The sequence below is a fragment of the Acomys minous genome (genome assembly GCF_964271855.1).
Source record: "Acomys minous genome assembly, chromosome: 7".
NCBI lineage: Eukaryota > Metazoa > Chordata > Mammalia > Rodentia > Muridae > Acomys > Acomys minous.
The window spans coordinates 98,390,251-98,403,076 of NC_140488.1; the positions used below are offsets into that span (position 1 = coordinate 98,390,251).

Consider the following 12,826-nt stretch of genomic DNA (forward strand, 5'->3'; position numbering starts at 1 on the left):
GAGCCAATACCAGCATGTTGACAAAAACTAAGCAGCTGGTAGTTTTTGTCAACTTAACACAAACTAGAGACAAATTGGGAATAGGAAGCCTCTTGAGGAACTCTCTTCATCATATTGGCCTGGGGGACGTCATTTTGAATGATGACTGATGTAGGAGCTCCCAGCCCAATGTGGTTATCAGCACCCTCGGGCAGTTGGTACTGGATCGTATAAGAAAGCTGGCTAAGTAAGAGCAGAGAAAGAAAACCAGTATTCAGTGTTTCTCCATGGTCTCTATTTCAATTCTTGTCTGCAAGTTCTTGCCTTGGGCTCCTGCCTTTCTCCCCTCATTGATGGACTGCAACCTGTAAGGTGAAACAAACCATTTGAGGAGCTTTGCAAGTCTCCAAGCACTTATTAAAATCATCTGAAAATATGAAGGTCTCTGATGAGGAAAACATCATTTTAAACCTATGTGATAGACAACATTTTACAGGCTGCTTCAAAACAATAACAACAATAAAACAAAAACAAAAAAGACTGTAAGGTTAGGCAGAGTCTCTTCAAAGACTTGTATATGGAAGATGAACAATTTCAGAAGCGCCCATCCTTTCTTGATTTGAAGAATACAAAGAAATGATCCTTAACATAGGCTGACAAGCCAATGAAAATGACAATGAACTTGATACAATCAATCCCTCAACACTATAGGTTCAGCGTGATTTGTTAGACTCTATGACTTCTTATCCAAACACCTGCAGGAAACACATTATAAAGATAAGCTGGGTTAAGGGACATCCTGATCACTTACCTGTAACAACAGTGCCCTGAGCAATGATTCCCAGTCATAATATGACCTATACATGTGTGAGAAACTACACTCTTGTAGATATCGTTGAAGCACTGTGAGGTTTTGATTTGTCATTAGAAATACATCAAAGAAAACCTCTTAGAGATGTCCCATTCATTGAATCTGTTTTGGATTCATTTGTCACACCTGAATACTTGAAAATAGCCAAAGATGTGGCAAATTCTTATTCTCCAGAGAAGACACATCTTAAAATTCTACCATCAATATTACCGTGGTAGATACAATAAAATTATTTAGGACTCCAAGTATAATGCATGCCAAAAAATCTGATGCTCCTAAGAATTTAGGAAGTATAGAGGCAGGCAGATGGCTGTGAGTTCGAGGCCAGCCTGATCTACAAAGCAAGTCCAGGACAGCCAGGGCTACACATGGAAACCCTGCCTCCAAAAACAACAAAAAAACAAACAGAAACAAACAAACAATAAAGAATTCAGGAAGTATGCCTGAATGTATTAAAGTCTCTAAGGACTTTCATAGACACACATAAGGCAAGGAAGTTAACAGCATTTGCTGAAAAGTTACAGCCTGGCAAAACCAGATCAGATAAACCCTTCTCATATACCTGAATATTGAATATCATATGATATATACAGCAGTATATTCACATGATCAATTGCCTAGTCAGGATCAATGTTAATGATCTTTCAGCAATCAGTATATTCTCTTTAAGAGAATCTCTCAGACAATATGAGTGAGGCTGTGTGATACAGGCATATCATCCCAGCTACTCTATAAGAAGAGGCAGGAACAACACAATTTAAGTCCTACCTGGGCTACAGATGGAGTTCAATATCATTCTGGTGGTTAGTAAGGGCCTGTCTCATAAAAAAGGAGGGGTACAAAGAAGAGGAGGAGGAGGAACAGGAAAAGAAGGAGGAGGAGAAGGGGAGTGGGGAGACAAGGAGTAGAAGAGGAGGGGAAGATGAGGAGAAGGAAAAGAAGACAAGGTGAGAAGGAGAGGAGGAGAAAAGGAAGCAGGAGGAGAAGAGGTGTCTACCTACCTGTTACCTTGACTACTACCATTGTTAAAGAACATTTTAGTTCCATTTGAATACTAGGATAAATTTCATGTACATGTATTCTTAGAAGAGTCCATCCTTTATTGGCTGTAAACCTACAAAACATGCAAAGTTTATAACTAACCTCAAGTAAAACAAAACAAAAAAAAAAAAAACCAATGAAAAAGAACCAGGCAATATAAATCCCTTAATATTTACATGATCAACATTAATTTTCTTAACCACATAACATAAACTTGTCTTCATTAGGATTTCTAAAGACAACATTATTTTGTATCTCAGTACCTGCCACAAACGCACATTTTCAAAAAGTGTTACAGATATTATCAGTACCCACCCAAGCATAGGAAGCTCCTGTTTCATTCTGTAAAAAGGCCAGCTTCAGTACTTACTTTGATATTTGCAACTTCATGATCTGTCTCAGTTTACTATGATGCAATTTACTGCCCATGAAAACCACATCCTAGCACAACTATTTGGTACACTTCTCATTCTATATGGAATTGGAAATCCCTAACTCACACTGTCATTTGTAGGACACATCCACAGAACCTGGGTACTTTGCAGACTTCCAAGGATAAATCATCCTAGCCAAAATTCCATGGTGAGGGTCTCAGTGATGTATCTTGTGAAAAGTTACAGCATCCCTATTTATCTCCTACCCTTACAAATATTAAACACATGTGACCAGTCAACAAAATAAAAAATAAAAATTGAGGCTTACTAGTCATATCAAAGATATGTCAGTATTATCTACATAGGTTACAGTTACAGGGATACACGTGTGTCTCCAAATCACTTATTAAATACTCACCTGAAAATACGATCTTTGATGAGTGACTGGAGAAATATCTCACTTCTTTACCCTAGAAAAGACCTTGTAAGGACAAGCTGTCCTTTTCTAGTGGACACCTGCAATTCAGTGTGCATTTACTGATGCAGCAGCAGTTCCATAGCAACGATTATTACCAGGAACACAGCCTATCTCTCATACAGATGCATTATACATCTCTTACTCTAGAAAAAGTACACATCCATCGTCTTGGAAACTGATAAGCATGCCGATACTTCTTGACCAACACGCAACAATAAAATCAAAGTAATAAGAAGAACAGAGGGCACCATACTCACTCACCTCAGCATATTAATATCAATGTCCCATTATGTCAGTGGTTCTCAACCTGTGTGTCCTGTGACCACCCCTCTGGGGGTCAAATGACTCTTTCCCAGAGTCAGATATCCTGCATATCAGATATTTATGTTACAATTCATAACTAGCAATGTAACGGTTATGAAGTAGCAACAAAATAATTTTATGGTCAGGGGTCACCACAACATGAGGAACTATATTAAAGGGTGACAGCATTAGGAAGGTTGGGGACCACTGCATTATGTAATGAAGGCCCACAGCAGCACTGACCTGAATGCCAGTCATGTTCCTTATGACAACACTGTCTGTCTCACTGTGGTGTTCTGACCTGTGTTACAAATAAACATCATGAAAATACCATAGCACGTGCCATTACCAAGGTCTATGCATCATTTACTGACCTGGGGAAACTTGAAGAATTCAAAGCCTGAGAAATCTCCTCATAAGAGATCTCTTAATTCCTTGAGAGAACATCTGAAAAAAGACCACACTGAATCTTACTGTGATGAAGCCTATAAACATAACCTGGACTTGCGAGTAAGTTTGTGCCATTCTATGCATAAAAGGACATTATCTGATGGCAAACACACTAGAATATGAGGTTAGTAGGGTTGATAGGGACATATTCAGGTTTTAACAATGAGTGTGTAAAGAGCAAGGGGAAATGTAACCATGCCAAAAACAGTTCTAATATACATGTCTAAAAGTACGAGCATAATGTCCCATCAACCATGCACTACCTAAAATTATTATTCGAGAAACATGTAAAAATTGTGATGACACCACTCTTGGCACCTAGTACTCATATATCTAGATACTGCAACACTTACATTGATATCTAAGATCACATGGTTTGTGCTATGGTATATACTTTACCATATACCTAAAAATTAACAAGTTTCCATCAACGTTTTTCAGGGTCACTGTATTCTCTTGAAGGTAATGTGAAAACAAAAGTCATGCAACAAAAGCATGATGACAAGAAAAGTACTACACACTACCACCACCACCAAAATATGCATATGGAGACCACCTATGACTTAATATGATTTCAGACTCCTGAGCACTTTTCTGAATAGTAGCATTGTTCCTTTTCGTGACACTTTTTGGCTCACCATGAGGATCTGCCTTGTCTCTAAAACCCACAATGTGGAATAGTAACTTGACAGACGCTGCAGTCTACTAGAACCACTGCATGCTCTCCAGGTCAGTTTATTATTTCAGAACCCTGCAGACTACCTGGATATTTGTAGACAAAGCCTTGCAGATAATTGCTACTCATTTCAGAGGGTAGCTAAAAAAAATCCCACAGTTAAACTCACAGTGAAAGGCAGTAGAAAAAGCACCTGAAATCTCGAGTATGTACCTAGCATTATAAATATTATTCATATTATTATTCATATTATTGGTCAGTAAGAAGTCAATGGAATCTGAAAAGTCTTAGTAATAGTAGCAAAGTTTTGGTTTTCAACCCCCAGGTTTTTTAAAAATTCCATGCTTACATTCAAGATGACAAGTCCAGAATCGAGATACGTGCATTCTTTCAGTTTTTCTGAGTTCTTAAAAAAAAAAAAGTAAAAAACACAGCAACACTGTTAGACACACACTCCATATCTATTGAATACTAAAGATTGGACAGTCTTTGCTATGCTATGATCACTCTTTTTTTTTTGCCTGCTTTCTTGCAAGATTCTGTGGATACTATTTTCCCCAAGAAAAAGAAAAAATATACTTCAAGATACAAGTTGTTTTACCTGGATTCCTGTCCATTTTTGTCAATGACTGTTGTAAAGAGACACTCAACTCTATCTGAATGCTTGGAATTATTAAACATTAAAACAGGAACAGAGACCCCACCCTTTCTTGACTAATACAGAATATCCTATCATTACTTCCAGGGTAGCAAGTACATAGTAAAAAACATGCTGAGATATGAGCAATCTCCCATATGTATACATTTGAATAAACTTGCCATATATGACATATAATCTTATTTTTAGTAAAATTGTTAGTATCCCACTATTTAATTGATCATTGGCAAAAAAAAAACATGTGAAAAGAAAAGTTAGGGTCATCATTATTTACATATGTTAAGAAAGATGTACTTCACGTTACAACTTAGCCCCACTCAATGATACTTTCTCTCTCACCATGATGCTTTGAACTTGCTCTGAAAAACAAAATACAGTTAAAACACCTATTTGGTATATGACTCATTCTATGTGTACACATAGAAATTCAGGAGGTTATTGTGTGATTTCAGGATGAATCTATCTTATCTAAAGCCTTGTGTTGCTTTGAGGGTAGAAGCACTATCAGGAGACTCCATCCTCTTTTGATTGGGTACCAAAAACACATCTGTTTATTTCTGGGCTGGCTGATAGCAATACTGACAATGAAACATGTTACAATCCATCCTTTAAAATACACAGGTTGATGTTCAATGTCTCTGCCATATAAAAATATAGTCTATCCAGGCTTGGTACACTCACCTGTGTCTCATCACTCAGAACACAGAAGTAGAAAGATCATTGTAAGTTCAATGCAACTATGGTCTACACAGCAAGCTCCAGGCTACGTAGAGCAGCAGTTCTCAACCTGTGGGCTAAAACCTCTGTGGGGTCAAATGATTCTTTTACAGGGGATAGCTAATACCATTGGTAACCATTTGTACAGCATCCATACCAAAAAAGGGACTACTATGAAAAGAAAAGATAAACACCAGTTTAGATACATTATCTTTGTATGTATACTAGAGATCAGAAAGTTGTGATCAAGTTATACTCACCAGGTTATTAGTAAAGAGTCAACGTAATCTTTTTTGGATAATGAGGTTTTCTTGAAGGAAATCTGAAAGAAAAGATACAATCAGGTTTGAGAACATAGTTCTTTATCTGAAGAACTGAATTAATTTAACAAGTCTATTCCTTTTTAATTGGGGATCTTCTAATTATACTATGTTTATTGATATCTTGATAAATTCATAAAAAGGAAAATGAACCAGAAAGCAATCAATGCCTCAACATTCACATTGATATTGCCATCGTTCTGCTATTGTTTATGTAGCCATTACCTGGAGGCATTGTTTTACAAAATAATTCCTGGTATTTTAACTCTTAAATCTTTCTGCCCCCTTTTCCACGATGTTTCCTGAGCTATAGATGCAGGATATGTGATGTAGATGTATCCATTGGGACTGGGCTCCCTGTGGCTTGTTAATCTCTGTATTGTTTCCAGTTGGGGTTTTCTATGATAGTCTTCCTTTGCTTTACTGATGAGGGGGCAGTAACTACATTTATCTGTGGATATAAGGATAAGATTTAAAATATACTAAGGAATTGTGCTGGCTTCACAAATTAGTGATACTAGATTATTTTCTGAGGTCCATGACCTTACCAGTCTCAGGAAGATAGCTAGGTTTCCAATACCAGGCATGCTTTCCCTACTGCTGAGTGGGCCTTAAATTCAATTAGACAGCTGTTGGTTGCCACTAGCATGTGAGTGCCACATTGCATCCTTATAAATATCTTGCCATGCTGGTCACTGTTGTGGTTCATAGGTGCTACATCTAGGTATGCCTGTTTAATTGCATCCTTTCCCTAACAGTTTCCTTGCATTCTATTTTCTGGAAGCATGGACAGTAGACTTTTAGGTCAGATCAAGCTCCAAGTTCTTGTGTCCTAAGTTAGTGGCGTCTATAGCAATAGGGGTCTGCCCTTAACCCCTGAGAGGCAACCAAGGGCTACTTTGAATATATACGTATATTCAGTTCAAAACACACACACACACACACACACACACACACACACACACACACACACACACACAGGCATGCATCACTATGCCAGACAATAATCAACACTGCTTTGGGACTCAAACTACTCTGACAAACCAACTGAAGAGAGTGTTTTTCATGTAATGTACTGGAGTTTTTGTTAGTCTATGATTTCTCTAGGGAGGAGCATTGTTAGCTTAAGTGATTTAACTTCCTTTAATATGTGTGTGTGAATGTGTGTGTGCATATATTGTATGATATATATATATATCATACATATTGTTTATAATTTTAGGTAAATATAAAAGAATACCATTCATTGATATTTTATCAAACAACCCTAATGTTTTTGCCCCCCTTCTTCTTTCTCCTTCTCTGTTGACTTCCCTCTCTCTTCCCCAGTTCAAGCCTACTATCTCCTGTTTCATTTCTTTTTTCATATCACCTGTGCTCTACTATTGTCCTCTCAAGCCCCACTCCTCAAATGGTCTCTTTGTACTTTACTGGCTTCTATGGCTACCTATGTTATATAAATCCAACATTTCTTATTTGAACATGTGATAGAATAACATGATTACATAAAGGATTAGAGACACCATCATTGCTTACTTGTATATTTGTTAATCAGATGTATTCAGATATGATTTAACACATATCAACACTTACTTGAATATCAGAAATGGTCTACTTAGTGACATCTGTAGTTTATTCTGAAGTCTTGATGTAACATATATATATATATATATATATATATATATATATATATATATATATATAGAGAGAGAGAGAGAGAGAGAGAGAGAAGAGTAACAAATTGGTTTTTTTAATGATGTAATTCCTAAGGCCAATATGTCTTTTAGTAGCCATCTACATTGCCTGTATTATCATATTATCATAAAGTTTTCATAGACAACGACATGTAAGAGAACTTTTATCCTCTCCAAGGGATAATTGCAAAACCACAGGTCAATATCCTATAGTAATAATATCTGCACCCTGTTTATGCCTCACTTACTTACTAAATATATATAATGTATCAGCAAGGACATGGTAAAATATGACATTTACTAGTCATGTTAGAGACATATTTATATTTTAAATGCACACACATGGCCAAACATGTTGGCTCATGCCTGTAATTCCAGCACTTAGGAAGCTGGAATGTGAGTTCTGACACAAGTTTGAGGCAAGCTTGGGCTACATAAAGAATTCCAGGCTAGTTTTGGCTACAGAGCAAGAGCCTGTCTCAATAATATCCTCCAAAGTAATAAATGCATACATGTAAAAAAAGGTGGGGAGAATATATGAATACTGAAAACATTCATCAAAGATACAGCTGAAAATAAATATGCATCTAGTGAGTGAATGTGCTTTCATTACATACCTGTATACAAGCCAAGACTCTTACAGGGTACCTACAGAACCAAAGCAATATTGGATTACACACATGCTTCATCTGCCTGGATGCTGAAGATCAGAAGTTCTGCTCTGTGGACCCTGAACCACTTACCTGGCTCTCAGTAATCTCTGCTAATGATATCTTCAATTATCTCTGAACTCATCCAAAGTGAATATGAAAAACAAAACCATGAAAATGTGTTTCAGATTATAACCCTACAGGATTCATGCTCCTTTCCTTGCCCATAAATATTAAGAGACACTTTAACTCTATATAAACAGTAGATAAATAATTCAAGTCTTGCAATATTCTTGGGGAAAGCTTGGAGTTCCATAATAGCAAACTAGTATATAAACAAACCCCTAACAATAAAGCTTATTATCATTTTTTCTATTATATGAAAAAGTATGTTGTCATAGTCATTGTAACTACTGAAGACTTTATCATTTCTTACCTGAGCAGTAGCAAAAACAAAAACAAAAACAAAACAAACAAATAACAAAAAACATGGTGCCAAAAGAAAGGTACAATATCAACTCCTTACATGTATGCAGAGTACTTACCTGGATCTTAGCTATGAACTACTTGACAATCATTGTCTCACTCTGATGTCTTGATCTGTCTCTGAAAAATGTACTTTGGAAAATCTATGTTGTGCAAGCCTCATTCTACCTATACATTTGAAAATTCCCAAGGAGACTGCATTATTTCAAGATCCATTTATACAATCTGGGGACTTCCAGCCCCACTATAACAAAAATGTGAAACACAACTCAACATTCTGTGAGAATATTTCCTAAAATACTACTGTAAAAATACAATTATAGGCATTAGAATATTATTTAGTTACCTGTTTGAGCTGGTACCATTACAAGCAGTAAATATACACCATCAGCCCTCAAAGTTATAAAACTGATGTTTAATGAGAAACATTAATGGAGCTAGTATTTGAACTATACTCTAAAGCAGAGGGAAATAAAACAATTCCAAAATATTCATCCAAAGTACATTTTAAAATAAAAGTGTCAATGAATGAATATGATACCATTTTGTACACATTCACTAGTAAAGGCCAAACAGGACATTTATAAAAACAATGGCAACACCAGATTAGGAGCACACTTCAATCTGGCAAGATGCTGAGGGAGTGATGATGTACAATGTACTATAGTCCCTCCATTACTTACCCGATAATACCTGGTTGTTATCAGGATTCAATCAACAATGATTTATAGATTATTCTGTTCTCTTGAAGAGAAAAATAACACATAAAACTATGTTTTAGAATATAACTGGGATATCAAGGTATGAGTTTGTCTACAAATATTGTTAAGGAAGAATTCGATCCAACCTCAATTCTTAGATTAATTCTAGGTCAAGAGCATTATCAGTTATAGCTATACCAGGTCATAGGTTCTAGAGAAGCAATCTACTACTATAATGTTAAATGGACATAGTATTAAACCAATTCATAATGACTTTTGCTTACATGTATAGATTAATGTATCTGTTAAGCCTCATCAGAGAAGCTTCTATTTACAGTAGATGTTGTTTAACCAAGACTCACAATTGGCCAACATGCAAATAATGAGACACTATGAGATACTAAGGCATAAATGGAACATCCATACCACATCTCCTTCTCCAAAGGCTCAGGTTTCAGTGCGGAAGATGGGGTGCGAAGAGTGTAAGAGCTGGACACAGTGAATGAATACAAGGAAACAATGTCTTCTGGATACATAAGGGAAACGACAAGTATGAACTACATTGGTTATGACATCATGCTCAAGAACTGTGCTAGTTCAAGCCAGACCAAATCCCAGATTAGAGAGGGGAGTTGGCAATGAAGTCCAAACCTAGCTGAGGAGCTATTGACAACTAATAACTACTAGGAGAGGGAGAGTTACTTGCTCCAGTAGAAGGCCACACATCCAGGAATACTTGGGTAGCACAAATTGGACTTGATGTAATTTTTTAAAGACACAAAGTTGGGTGGGTAGAGAAGGAGGTGGCTCTAGAAAGAGTTGAGAGACTATGTTGAAAAATTATCAAAACAGGCAGTATAAAATTCTCAAAGAATACAAATGTATATTAAAATGCCTAAACACATTACAAATTAGTTAATAAACTGTTGATTGCTGACCAGAGGTTTTATATAATCTTTGTATCTTTGTGTCTTATAATTTAAGAAGAAAAATCAATCACTAAGTATTGCTATGTAAATGCTAATAAACCCACTACTAAATAATTGAATCTAATAGACCTACCCATAATCCCTGTTGTCTTGTACATAGATACTTTACCCATTTTCTGGAACTAGTTCTTTATTTATAAACATTTTATTGCATTTTTGTGATGACTTTAACTTCCCTCATGATATTTACAGTGCACGGGATATTCAGTCTTTCATTCCTTTGAAAGTCAAGTAAAATGTCAAGAGAGAAGAAGCACTCTTATAGCCTTTCTTGTTAGATCCACAGTGTATGAACTGTTTTATGTTAATGTCACTCAGGGAAGAAAAGGTCAAGGTAGCTATAAATCTGATGACTTGTTCTTTTAGATTGCGTATAGACTAACCAAAAGGAGAATGCTATATTTCTGGTTCCTGGTGAGTTCTGAGTAATATCTTATTCCTTTCAAATGTAGTTTTCATCATCCTTTTCTGACAATAGAAAATGGTAGACAGGTCAGAATTTGTATAATTTCTAAAGTTAGCTTTCAATGTATTTCCTATGTATTATATTTTGACTATTAAATTTGGATATAACTGCAATAGAATATAATTACTATAAGTGATATATAGTATATAATACATATTTACTATAAGTACTCACAAATTATTTTAGGTGATAATTATATAACTCCCAAGATTGATAACTACAATTAGTTACATATAAAAATTGAGATCTCCTAAATCAACGACTACAACAACAAAACCCAAGATTCACTCACCCTACAAACAGATACAGGTTACTACTTCACTGTATATCTTTTAAAATGATATGTTATTATCTCAGACAGTGTTCTACTACTGTGAAGAGACACCATGCTTGTCTTAGTTAGGGTTTTATTACTGTGATGACCACCATGACTGTCTTAGGGTTTTATTACATCATGACCATGGTAACTCTTGTGAAGGAAAACATTTAATTGGAGGCAGGATTATAGCTTCAGATGTTTTCTCCATTATTGCAATAGTAGGAAACATTGGAGGCATGAAGGTAGACATGGTGTTAGAAAGGTAGCTGAGTATTCTACATCTGGATTAGCAGGCATCAAGAAGTAAGTGAGATATTGAGACTGGTTTAAGCATCTGAGACCTCAAAGCCCACCCACTGTGATAAATATCCTTTAACAAGACCACACCTCCTAATAGTGCCACTCCCTGGTGACCAGGAATTCAAACACATGAGTCTATGGGGGGCATTCCTATACAGACCACCTAAATGATCATGGAAACTATCATAAAGAAAGCATTGAATTGAGGCTGGCTTACAGTTTCAGAGATTTAGTCCATTATCATCATGGCAGAAAGATGGCAGCATGTTGGCAGATATGGTGCTGAAGAGATAGCTGGGAGTTCTGCATCCAGATCTATAGACATCAGGAAGAAAGAGAGCCACTGGTCCTGGTTTGAGCTTCTGAAACCCCAAAGCTCACCCCTAGTTGACAGACTTCCTCCAAGGCCAAACCCATTTCAACAAGGCCATAACTCATAATCCCTCTCAAGTAGTGCCACTCCCTAATGACCAAGGATTCAGTTATATGAGCCTTTGGGGGCCATTACTATTCAAACCACAAGATCTGTCATAAATACTACTATACTAGTTTATCTATTTATTGAAGTATGTACTGATTTAATATAGGAACAAATATATTGGCCCTTGTGACCTATGTTTTTATCTTGAACTGTGATCCTATCCAGTGTACTTCAGAAACCAGTGTATGGTCTAATTTTTAAAAAGAAAGAAAGATGGTAGAAAGCCATCCAAATTACAAAGTGGTTTTGCATGCTGATAATCTCATCCTTCAAGAAATGGAGAACTCAAAAGAATGGGAGGATACAAGAGGGGTAACCACTGAGATGTAACAAGAATAAATTAATAAAAAAAGAAAAAAATATATAACAAAGGGAAAAAAAAGAAATGGAGGACTTGCTTACCCTCTCTTGGCAGAGTTTGGCCATTGACTCTGCCTGCATCTAAGCTTGCCCATTTTTAGGCAGAATTCTGTCTGTGGCAGAAATGAGAACGTTTTCCCCAGTGGCTGGTTTGCCACATTTGAAGCCAACTCCATAAGGAGGTTCTTTGATGCTCATCATCTTCTTTGAGGTAGGCTGGGTGTTTTCAGGAGTTAACTTGTCTTGTTGTCAAAGAATCTTTACAATAATATAAAACATCTTTAAATGCCATATTCTGTGGGTCTCTGAGGCTTTTGAAGACCTCATCTAACTATTTTATATTATATACCTATAGAATCATATCTATCTGTTAAACTTAGGATATTTATTCTTGTGCTCAATCAGTCTAGTATTCGCCAAGACAGAGTAAGTAAGTCCTCAATAGTTCCTGCCTCGTGAATAAGTCTAGCAGAGATATTGGGCCAATAGGCCAAAGATGAGACTTCAACGTTA

At 36.3% G+C, this 12,826-nt stretch overlaps 1 long non-coding RNA gene across 1 annotated transcript; it reads right to left on the reverse strand.

Annotated features, from left to right (window-relative positions):
• Window positions 1-4,562: 4,562 nt before the first annotated feature.
• Window positions 4,563-8,322, reverse strand: LOC311601855. Its single transcript, XR_014780668.1, has 4 exons — window positions 8,305-8,322; window positions 8,179-8,209; window positions 5,808-5,869; window positions 4,563-4,578 (listed from the first exon to the last, which is right to left on the reverse strand). It is a non-coding gene; the product is annotated as an uncharacterized lncRNA (long non-coding RNA).
• Between the last annotated feature and the right edge of the window lie 4,504 nt (window positions 8,323-12,826).